Source organism: Leguminivora glycinivorella, chromosome 8, assembly GCF_023078275.1.
Source record: "Leguminivora glycinivorella isolate SPB_JAAS2020 chromosome 8, LegGlyc_1.1, whole genome shotgun sequence".
Classification (NCBI taxonomy): domain Eukaryota; kingdom Metazoa; phylum Arthropoda; class Insecta; order Lepidoptera; family Tortricidae; genus Leguminivora; species Leguminivora glycinivorella.
In genome coordinates, this window is record NC_062978.1 from 21,004,337 (window position 1) to 21,016,779 (window position 12,443).

Genomic DNA, 12,443 nt, shown 5'->3' on the forward strand with positions numbered 1-12,443 from the left:
CTATTTGAAAACAGATAGCAAAATTGCATTTTATCCACAAGAGTGCAAAGTAATTTCATACAAATTTTAACTTGATGTCTAGCTGGGTGTTGGAATTCACGTATAAATTTTTTTCACGTATGTATTTATTTTGATGTTTTACAGTTCATATATTCATAGTGTTGGTGTGGTGAAAAAATTTGTGTTTCACTCGGTGACAAAGTTTGTTTAACCTTCGTGCCTTGATACCCTCGCAACGCTCAAGATTCCACTTTTTGAACCACTCGCTACGCTCGCGGTTCAATATTGGAATCTTTCGTTTGCTCGAGTATCAATATTGGCACGTGCGGTTAAACAACAACTTTGCCCCCTTGTAAAACAAATAACTATAAGTTTACCAAACAATATCTTAACTAGTTATGTAGTTGCATCGAGGCAGATCTGATGCCGACAAAATTAAATCTACAATGCGTCATCTTAACAGTAATTTTGTTGAATTGGAGACACTTGACCGGACATTTGCTAACTTTTTTATACATTAGTGGCCCAAAAAAAATAGTTATTTCTTTAAAAAGGGGTCTAAGTTGCTGGTTATACAGCTCGTCCCAATCCATAATATACATACATACTTCGCTCGCGTTAGAAAGAGACAAAAAGTAGCCTATGTCAGTCTCCATCACTTCAACTATCTCCACTTAAAAAATCACGTCAATTCGTCGCTCCGTTTTGCCATGAAAAACGGACAAACAAACAGACACGCACACTTTCCCATTTATAATATTAGTATGAATGATGTGCTCATGACACAAATAAATGCCCTTACCGGGATTCGAACCCAGAACCATCTGCTTAGCAAACGGGGCCACTATCCACTAGGCCAGACTGGTCCTCAAACTCTAACGCCGTGGCTTGCGTGGGCGACGGTCATGCGATGGCGATGCGACGCATACGAAATCAAACCTTATCGATATGGAAGTATAAGACGCGACGGCGACGGTCGCGCGATCGTCGCCCACGCAAGACACAGCGTAATACATATTTTTTTCTACTCCCGTGTTGTTATTCGTCATTTACAGTGTCGTGCATAGATCGCTAAAACCCTAGCCCTACATTAAAAGATGCCCGCCCCCGCCCAGCGCCCCGCGCACCCACGCATACGATATAGCTATTAAAGCATTGTTCTGAAGCCTTTAATGAATATAGCGTGGGTGCGCGGGGCGCCGAAGCTGGCGGCCGTGCGGGGGAGTGCGGGCGGCAGGGTGAGCGCAGGAACAGAGGGGAGGCCGACAAGTAAAAATACAGGAAATAGTGCGAATTTCACGAAAGTTATTCTAGAAAACTATTAAAAAGTAAGTGCATGGTCGTAGAAAAAAGTATTGTATGCAACGGTGTTTAACTGAGTCAAAAAATACTCGTGGCGTCTTTATTAACAATTTTCGGCTTCGCCTCAAATTCGTCTTTTTTAACCTCACTTAAACGCCAGTTGCATAAAATACTATAAAACAATCGGAAAGCACATAAAGTGGCACGTTGTTAAATGTATGTGCGTCGGAGTCTCACAGACAATAATCACAGAGTGAAAGTATATAAATTAAAAACGACGGCGTTTTTTAAATTTGCATAACAATAAGACTGCATTTTTTAAAAAGAAACTGTCAATTTTGTTTGTTTTAAGGGTGAGTCACACTAGAACGGGGCGGGGTGGGGCGAGACGATATGTCAATTACTATTACCTAAAGTCGGCTCCAAAATTAGGCGAACTAAATTGACAGGTCATTAATGCACATGTAAGTATGTTACCATGCTTAGGCAACTGCTAGTATCAACACTATCGATCGACAGTTTTAAAAAGGTTGAACAAAGAAATATCGATAAATTAGCCGCGACTCGCAAGTGGCAGTATTGTGGCGCGGTTAGTTCAAATCACTATCACTATCACTACATCACTATCACTATCACTACATAGTATAAAACAAAGTCGCTTTCTCTGTCCCTATGTCCCTATGTCCCTATGTATGCTTAAATCTTTAAAACTACGCAACGGATTTTGATGCGGTTTTTTTTAATAGATAGAGTGATTCTAGAGGAAGGTTTACATGTAGGTATAGTACCCGTGCGGAGCCGGGGCGGGTCGCTAATAATAAATATATTAAGCCCCTTATTCATAAACGTACTCTAAAGTTATCAAACCGATAAAAGTCGTTTGTCCCTTTCTGACGTATTAGTGTGATAGAAAAGGACAAACGAACTTTATCGGCTTGATAACTTTAAAGTACGTTTATGAATAAGGGGGTGTTAGCGATCTAACCTTTTTTATAACCTTTAAATACAATAAGTCAGTCAAGAAGAATATAATTTTTGTTTGTCAGTGTCAAATGTTCTAACATTCTAAATATATGTCTTAATTCTGCAAGAGGCTAATTTTATTACAACAATAGAAATAATTAATGCAAGTTCACGCACCTTAAGTCAATTACTGGCGTGAACATATGGTGACCCTACGTTTCATGAACAAGTACCTTTAAATACGGAGCATCGGATCAAGGAATCGAGCGGAATCCCGGAGTCCGGCTAAAACAATAAAAGGACAACAGAGCTACAAAGGACGGAAAGGAAACCCTGGCGTGGAGTCTTTCAATAACTAACTTAATCACTTACACGTTTTTTCAAGGTTGCCTCGATCCTGCTCAAGGTTGTACCCTTACAATTTATTTAAAACATTACAAATACTACGATACCTTACTAACTATAACAACTAGAAATCCATTTTATTTATATTTACAACAATTTTTATTCAAATTTGAAAATAGACCAATGAGTTAAAATTTAGTCCAATGAATTAAAAATAGTCCAGTGAGTATAAGAATAGTCCAGGAAAATTAGTTCAATAAATTACATATTTTTCGGAATTAATTTTAAACGAAATAAAGCAAAATATAGCATATTATCGTACTCTGTTTTAGCTTCATTATAATTTTCAGGGAATAATAGCTATATGATGCCTTCAAGATTTTTCCGGAGATACGGGTGTAAGCTGGGTATCTGCGTAGTTCATCCGCTTGATCGCGAGGATATCAGCATCACTGCATGCAGACAGCTCTCCCATTTGCCACTTGTTTAATACGGTGGCTTACACGGTTTGAATTTCAATTTATTCTTAGTACTTTCTGTTCAATTTATTTGTGACAGTTTCTCAGTATAATTACGAATGCAAATATAGTTAATTTTACAAAATGTCTGACAAACTAAAGCCGTTAGTTCGCAAGCGCGGCACTATAAAGGCAAAAGTTACTTTATTTGAAAAATATATTGACACTATAAAGGCGATTTCGACGGAGAATTTTACTAAGGCTTTATTCGGTGAACTCCAACTTAAACTAGGTCGATTTCAAGAATTACTATCTCAATTTGATGAAGTGCAGTCAGAAATTGAAACTTTGGATAACATCAACTTAGTCGATCAGCTATTAGAGCGGGAACAAGTTGAAGATTCCATCATAAGGTTGATTTCATTGTCACAATTGATACTTGAGTCTAACCAACCAGTGACTACTAAATATGCTACAGCTATTTCTCGGGCCGAAGGTTCTATTCATACAAACGACAGTTCTCATGTACCTGTCCATTGTCCAATTCGGCTTCCGACTATAAAATTACCTTCATTTGATGGTAGCTATGCAAAGTGGATGGAGTTTCGTGATACTTTCAATTCATTAATAAACAATAACGAGTCCATCCCAGCAATCAATAAATTTCATTATTTGCGTTCATCTTTGGAGGGTGGAGCAGCTATAGTTATAAAGTCTATTGAGTTCACAAGTGACAACTACAAAACCGCATGGGATTTGCTATGCGAGCGGTACAATAATGAAAGAATTTTGATCAACAATCACATTAAGGCATTGTTCAATTTTGAACCCATTACTAGAGAATCCCACAAGGCTATCAGGTTCATGATTGACTTCTATTCCAAAAACTTACGTGCCTTACACACTCTCAAAGAGCCCACTGACAGTTGGGATACATTAGTTATATACATGATGGTGTCCAAACTAGATGCCGCCACTAGTAGAAAGTGGGAAGAACACAGAAATACACTTAAAGTATCTCCCAAGCTCGATGACTTGTTAGTGTTTCTTCGTAATCGAGCAGATGTCTTAGAGACGATACAGTGCGGTACTTCTACGCAAAAACAGGACAAAACTAATCATTCTATAAAGGAACACAAACATATTACAACATTACTAACAAGTGACAATGAATACGAGTACAGAGCTAGTGATAATGACATAGGTACAAAAACAAAAATAATATGTGCATTTTGCAAACAAAATCATTTCAATTACGAATGTGACAAGTTCAAGGCAATGTCAGTAGAGGGTAGGAATAATGAAGTTTCGAAACACAATTTATGCAAGAATTGCCTGCGCCCTGGACATAATCATGATCGTTGCCGCTTAGGTCCATGTAGGAACTGTTATGAAAAACACAACACATTATTACACGTTGAAGTTAATGACAACAATGAGACAAATTTATCTAAAAATACAAAAATTACTACCGCAATGTCTTCATTCACTCAGGCTAAGAAAGGTTACGTGCTTTTGTGCACTGCTGAAGTGAATTTAGTCAATCCTGTAACAAAGGAAACTCACAATGCTAGAGCACTATTAGACATAGCGAGTCAATCTTCATATATATCTGCAACAATGCAAAGAAAGTTGAACTTTACCTACACTGATAATGACGAAAATGTTATAACTGGGTTAAATGATTGCATAATTGGCAGTGCTTCAAAACTGTGTAATGTAGTAGTGCAATCCAAAGACGGTAAATTTAAAATTGATGTTCCATGTCTAATAATGCCAAAGATAGCACAAACTGCTCCAAGTTTTGAAATTGATACATCCAAATTTGACATTCCTAAGTCTCTTGAGTTAGCGGATCCTAATTTTCATCATCCGTCTCCAATCGACATAATGCTGGGCGGTGATGTATTTTGGGATATTGTAGAATGCAAGAAAATCGAATTAGGCAAAAACAAACCAACCCTAAAAGAGTCTAATCTAGGTTGGCTTGTTTCTGGTCCGGCAGGCCAAGGTTCAGCATGTTCTACTCGATGCAACTTCTCTCAAAATGAGCTTTCACTCCGTGAGGCCCCGGAGGACGCCTTAGGCGACTCCAAAAACTGTATAATCAACCACGAAGTCCATGAGCATAAACTAAGTGAACGAGAGCCTTTTAAGTCAGTTAGGCGAAACTTCAACTCTCGAGTATTCTATAACACAACATTACGTAAATCGCGAATTGTAAACTGATTACCTCTCGTAATTCCTTATAGATCTCTCAAACTCAATAAATCTGGCTTCAAGGGGGGTCAAACCTCAACAATAATTATCTTGAACTTCGTGTGCTGCGAAGGACCCTGCATCCTTGAGAAACCAGTGTTTGAGTAGCCTAATCTAATTCTTTATAGCAAGTGTCTTTATAATCAAGTGTGTACAATACTTACGATAATGGTTTAAGTCTATTTATTCTTCTAAGGCAACAAAGGATCTTAATCGCAAATTAAAGCTACTGAAATTAACTATATTCCTCAATGAAAATGATATTTGATTTATGTTGGTGGTCGCTTCGTTAATGTTTTACACTGACTATATGAACAGTGACATCTAACCATCGTATATACAAAGCTTTATTATTTTTACGAATGACACTAGATGTGTGATTTATCCTAAACCTAACTAACTAGCTAACTACAAACATTAATGAAAACTTACCTTCTCTCCCTATGTACCTTCTTCTCCACCCTTCATGTGCCATGTCTGTGGGGTCTTATTTATAATCTTATTCTAACATCAAGATCAAATGAGAAGGTCTGTGGGGCCAATTTAGAAATGTCAGTTTCGTACATATTCGTTTTCTCTTAGACAAATACTATCTAGCGTAAGTGTTATTTAAGTGGCCAGCGCGAGCGCCTTCTTTATATGTTTATAATATATATTTTTATAGTTCAATATATTTTTACAATTGTACGCATATTTTAGATACTTAGCTAAAGTTAAATTGAACAGAATGCTACAAACGTTATACGTATGGCAAATCGGAGAGTTCGCTTGTAGTGAGAAACTGTTATGTTATGTCATTCTTGTCCAGTGTAGGCTTCGGACTGCGGTAGAGTCTAGAAGGCAGCAGTGAAACCTATTTAACTATTATTTTATTATTCATTATGTATTAGTGCTAATTAATGAGGATGTTGAGAAATTATTATAATAATGTTTGCATTGATTGAGGCAATCGTGATTTCCATCCTTTGACTCTTTGTCTCTGGAGTCTTCAATTAACTTCACTCACGCCTGGGCACTTCCTTGTCGAACGACCAAGAAACCATGGATGTCGCTATCGTCATGTAAAGTGAAGACACTGATGATTTATATATCAGCTCGTTTAACAGCAAGTTATCCTATCAAGTGGAAACCAATCATCAACAACATACTTCTGGTCATGGACGATCGTTTGCCACCATTGAAATGGCCATTGGATTATAACGAATAACTATATGTTGGCAGTAATGAAGTCTGGCCAGTCATCAACATGAAAACAAAGAACAGCTTCATCGAACAAGCCGTCTCTAGGCTACTTATTAGCCTAAAGAATTACGCTCATTTGAGCCTCTTGAAAGCTAGGCTTTCAAGGAGGGGCAGTATGTTAGCGATCTAACCTTTTTTATAACCTTTAAATACAATAAGTCAGTCAAGAAGAATATAATTTTTGTTTGTCAGTGTCAAATGTTCTATCATTCTAAATATATGTCTTAATTCTACAAGAGGCTAATTTTATTACAACAATACAAATAATTAATGCAAGTTCACGCACCTTAAGTCAATTACTGGCGTGAACAGGGGGTAAGTGCTTTAATGCAGTTTTAGGTATTCATTGGTTGTTCGAAAAGTATGTATATTTATATTTATCACTAAAGACTCAGACATTGGACAATTTTAATGTAGAAAACACTCTTCTTGTTATTATTATATAGAGCAGACTCCAAGGGGATGTTCGTTTGCAAAAATAGCGCACCTCATTCTGACTTCAGATATTTATATTTTATAGATCCCGGACACCATATAAACACATGTTGCCAACCAGTTTTGTGGTCCCCTTTCCCGCACCCTGGCAATCAAAAATCGTATACAAATATGAAAAAATATAATTGGTATTGGCATGTAGTTTACGGTTATCCAGTCATGTCATCACAAAATGTAAAAAAAGGGAATATGCATGATGTTTTATATATTTTTTTAAAACGATTCTACTACTTATATTGCATTAAGTACTAAAAATAAACGTAAAAAATCTAAAATATAAACTACGAAGCTAAAAAAAAATTGAAACCACTATCATTTACGGGCAATTGAAAACGCCTGGCCGGACACATGAGTGGCAGCGAGAAAATAACAACTATTTCTCGCTCCCACTTACAGATGGCAAGTGTAAAAAAAAGCCTCTTTTTGAAAATTAAACTTCACTATTAAATTACTATAAATTTCAAAAGTATTTTGTAAACGTATGTTTTTTAGCAATAAAAATTATAAATAATATAATTTTTGCTATCTTGGTGTTACGTGCATAATTATTTTCTATTATTATTTCCTTTACGTTTGTAGACAATTAACAAGACAACATTGTTGCAAACTTGCTAACCTATAAAAACTCTCTTGCACTGTTCAGTTGCGAGTAACGCAATAAAATGAAGGTTTAAGCTAAAAACTTTTCCTATAACAAAACCAAAACACCCACTCGTAACGTTACCTTTCTTAACTTTTCGTATTAGATGTGTTTCCAACCATTTCGACAAATATTTACTTTGGGAGAGGAAAGTCCAAATAAACGGAACATGCTTACACACTCTTACCGCAACTCGGTGTATTATGGGCACATTATGCCCTACAAGATAAACAAAAGTATCAGGGTATGATGTCAATAAGAAACTTATTAAATGTATAAAGTTATATTTTAATGACGACTCCCAAAATAACCATGACCCAGACGGGAAAATCAAATTGGCAATTTGATCGGCTAATAATATACCAACTTTTTCAATGATTTCGACAGATTAAAAGATCTGTAGACCCCTAATTGGATATATTCTTTTATTTCAAACCAGCAATAATATTATATGAAAATTAATATATATATATATTTATGACATACTTGCCATAGCGTGACGGATACTTTATCCACATAGATATGTGATAAAATTGAAAGCATAATACACTGGCTGGGAATTAATAATATTTTATAATAAAGACTTGTAAAGTTATCGTCGGATAGATATATACTTTAAAACTAGTGGGTAAAAACGCATGTTATCCATCCACTACCTCGCAAATCGAACAAACCAAAACTTGTACCTCTTATTTGAAACTAATATAGGTACTTATTCTTGATTTAAACTTGTCTGTTGTCTGTTATATGTACTTTACAGCCTGTCGATATATTATTATCGACATATACCCTTCTACCTCCATTTTTATTTTGCTGTTTCTGGTAACACTTTACCTGTCAGCCATTTATCAATTTAGTCCGTAGGATTGTGGATTTTACTTTACTATCAGTTTCTTTGAATTGGCTTTCAGTTTGAATTGGCCTGACATCCATCGTTGGCGGCGTCCTACGCAACCTTCTGACAAGCAATTCTGATATTTCTGAAAGATACAACTTATTTGGTACAATTTATTTGTTTGTTATTTTATTTCGTATTCAGGCTTCAATTTTATTTGGTATTCAGGCTTTTAGTGGAGTAACTCAAGAGCTCTTATACTTTGAAGACCTAGGGTAAACTGGCCTCAATCGGTGACAGTTGACACGCCCAATTCGGTGAAACAACCAAAAATTGTCTTTCGGAATAGTGCTTCAAAGCTTGTATCACCGAATTCGGCGTGTCACGGAATGAGTCGAGTTTACCCTAGTCTGGGAAGTTAATTTTATTTTCACAGAATATGTATTTGTGACACAGCATAAGGCACAGTATAATAAAGAGTACTATCGTACTACAGTATGACTACTCCCGTTCCCCGCTGAAAGTGACTCGGTTACTTCACAGTTACCATCTGTTAAAACCGCGACCAGTCGACCTGTCTTAAGAGGATACGGTAGCGAAAATGTTAAAATGGAAAGGAGCCCCCCTTTCAACTTGGGAATTTTAGTTAAATATACAAGTGTTATTAACTAGATTCATCGAAAAAAAATTGTCCATTAAGAACAACTCAGTCAAAAGATATTTCAAAAAAATCTTTAAAATCCAGGTTCGTAGGAACGCGCCACTTTAGTATGGCCATTTATATTTGTTCGCCATTGTCCGAGGTGTGGCTTAGGGGTCGATGTCGATACATAAAGGTTGGATATGTTATGTTATGTTTTTGTGCCTCATAATGGACATGTGTTAGTATTTTTTTATCAAAATGTGCACTGCAAGTACCCAAATATTTTTCGTATTTGTAAGTAGCCTTTAGCATGTGCTGTTTCCTCGTCTTCCGCGAAATTGCGCAGATTTTTAAGACGACACAGGAGGGGTCAATAAAATTCTCCATACAAACGCTCTCGACTATTTTCTCCCTGGTTTTTGAAGATAGAGCAATGACTTTTTAACACTATTTTTTAACATTATTGTTATTTTAATCTGTGTCGGACCGTCTCGATTGTTTAGATATTCTTATTTTTAAAGACGCAAAAAAGGAGTGGTATTCACAATTGGTAACAATTAGCCAATAAACTGAACGGTTCAACACAGATTATTAAATTGTTATTCAAATTCTCAAATTTCTTTACGATTGATTAAGTTTTGAAGGAGAAAACAGTCGAGAGCGGAGCCTCGATTTCAAAGATTTTTTCGCAATATCTTTTAACTGACTTGTTCTGAATGGACATTTTTTTCGCTCCCGTAGCGTCTTAACGCTTATGCAACGTGAAGGGTACTTATGCCAACCAATTTCCTCCGAGGCCCGAGGTATTGAGAGCGCTTCAAATATTTTTGTAGCTGTGGAAGAATGTTAGTTCAGACGGTGCCTGTTCGTAGGAAGTTTAACAACCAAGAGGATGTTTTGATAAGTAAACACAATTTGTGTTACGTCGTGAAAATGTACTTATGAAAGTTTTTCCTGTTAAATAAAGTATGGTTTCACATATATCAGAGAAACTATATGCAAATTACTTATATAAACAAGGACTTTTTTGGAAAGTGGTAAATAATTTTGAAATTTATTATAGACCCAAATACTGCACATTTCCTGTTATGTAATGTAATGTGTATAAATTATACTTTTTTATTAACATATAAACAACTTTTTTACTTGCTTATGTAAGCCAATAATAATGTTACTTCTCTGTTTGACAGTATCAGAAATGTTAGCTTACATTGACAGGTTATTCAATATAATTTTAATATTCCTCAATAGTGTTGTAATCTTTAACTACTCGAGCTCGGCTTCATAATTATCCCTCTTTTTATTAAGTTTAAAGAAGCTATAAGATGCTACAGGTGCGAAAATGCTAAAATGGAAAGGAGCCCCCCTTTCAATTTGGGAATTTTAGTTCAATATACTAGTGTTATTAACTAGATATATCGAAAAAAAAATGTCCATTAAGAACAACTCAGTTAAAAGATATTGCGAAAAAATCTTTAAAATTGAGGTTCCGCTCTCTACTGTTTCCTCCTTCAAAACTTAATCAATCGTAACGAAAGGGCCTGGCCGGACTGCCATGGTAAAATCGCCCCTGGCTAAATATGAAATATTGATATGCAGGATTATTCGTATTGTTAGTACATGTACTACTACTGAATATTATGCCTCAAACTATTTCCGTTTATGAAAAAAATTAAAAAAAAGAAATTTTGTTTTTTATTTTTTTCTTTAAAACCGCGTATCCGATTAACTTGTTCTTTGGATATTTTATAGACATATTAGGGATACATCAATTAAAAAAAAATGAACTTCCTGACTTTTTGTTAAGTACATTTTTTTTTAAATTTATGTTTTAAAATTTTTTTTTTTACCACATACGAGTTAGCGACACCTACTATATTTTCATATAATAATCGCGATTTCATACTCTATTACATATATTTTTATCAAAAATATTAGTTTGGATCAACAATGTCAAAATAAGTTATTTATATATTATTACCCTTTAGTACTTAGTACGTTGCTCCTGGAAAGAGATGTATGAAAATTTTGGCATAATTAATGGAAGATTTTTTTTAAATTGGGATATGTACATTATAGGCCGAAGTTATTTTTCATCAACCCTCCCCACCCCTCCCCCCTCTGTGTCACCCATCTACCCCCCCTTAAAGAGCCGAAAATGCGATTTTTCTCGATTTCTGACAAAACCGATTAAGATACAGAAAAAGCGTGTAGGAACGAAGTAATCCTTAATAAATTTACTACAAATCTCTCATAGACACTTTAGTGCTAGCACTTATAGTTTTCGCGCAATCCGTCATGAAAGTTGCTCCTTTCTTCAATTTTCTTTAATGAATGAAAAGTTTTCTCCTTAAATGCTTGCGAAATCATCGGTTTGATAGTACTAAAACATTATAAACTCAAGAATTAATTTCAGGGGAAAAAATCACTACCATGGGCGGGACTTGAACTCACGGCCTCTAGATTGATAGATATGATAGATAAATAACGCTAGGGGTACCATTGATTCATATAGTAGAAAGCTGAAAGATTCGCTAACTAGAGATGAGCTTTTGGTGGCTCAGTTGGTAGAGCCCTCGAGTTTCTATCCAGAAGCCGTGAGTTCAAGTCCCATCCATGGTAGTGATTTATCCCCTTAATTTAATTATAGTCATGAGTTTACAATATTTTAGTCGTATAAACAAATTTCGACGATTTCGTAAGCATTTTGGGAGAACACTTTAATATTCTTTAAAGAAAATTGCAGCAAGGACCAACTTTCGTGACGGATCACGCGAAAACTATAAGAGCTAGCACTAAAGTGTTAATGAGAGATTTGTAGTAAATTTATTAAGGATTATTTTGTTGCTACACGTTTTTTCTGTATCTTCAACGGTTTTGTCAATAATTTAGAAAAACCGCATTTTGGGCTCTTTAAGGGAGGGTAAAGGGGTGACGCAGAGGGGGAGGGGTAGGGAGGGTTGATGAAAAATAACTTCGGCCTATAATGTACATATTCCAATTAAAAAAAAATCTTCCATTAATTATGCCAAAATTTTCATACATCACTTTCCAGGAGCAACGTACTAAGTACTAAAGGGTATTACCCTTTAGTACTTAGTACGTTGCTCCTGTATTATTAATACATAAATAACTTATTTTGACATTGTTGATCCAAACTAATATTTTTGATAAAAATATATGTAATAGAGTATAAAATCGCGATTATTATATGAAAATATAGTAGGTGTCGCTAACTCGTATGTGGTAAAAAAAAAATAT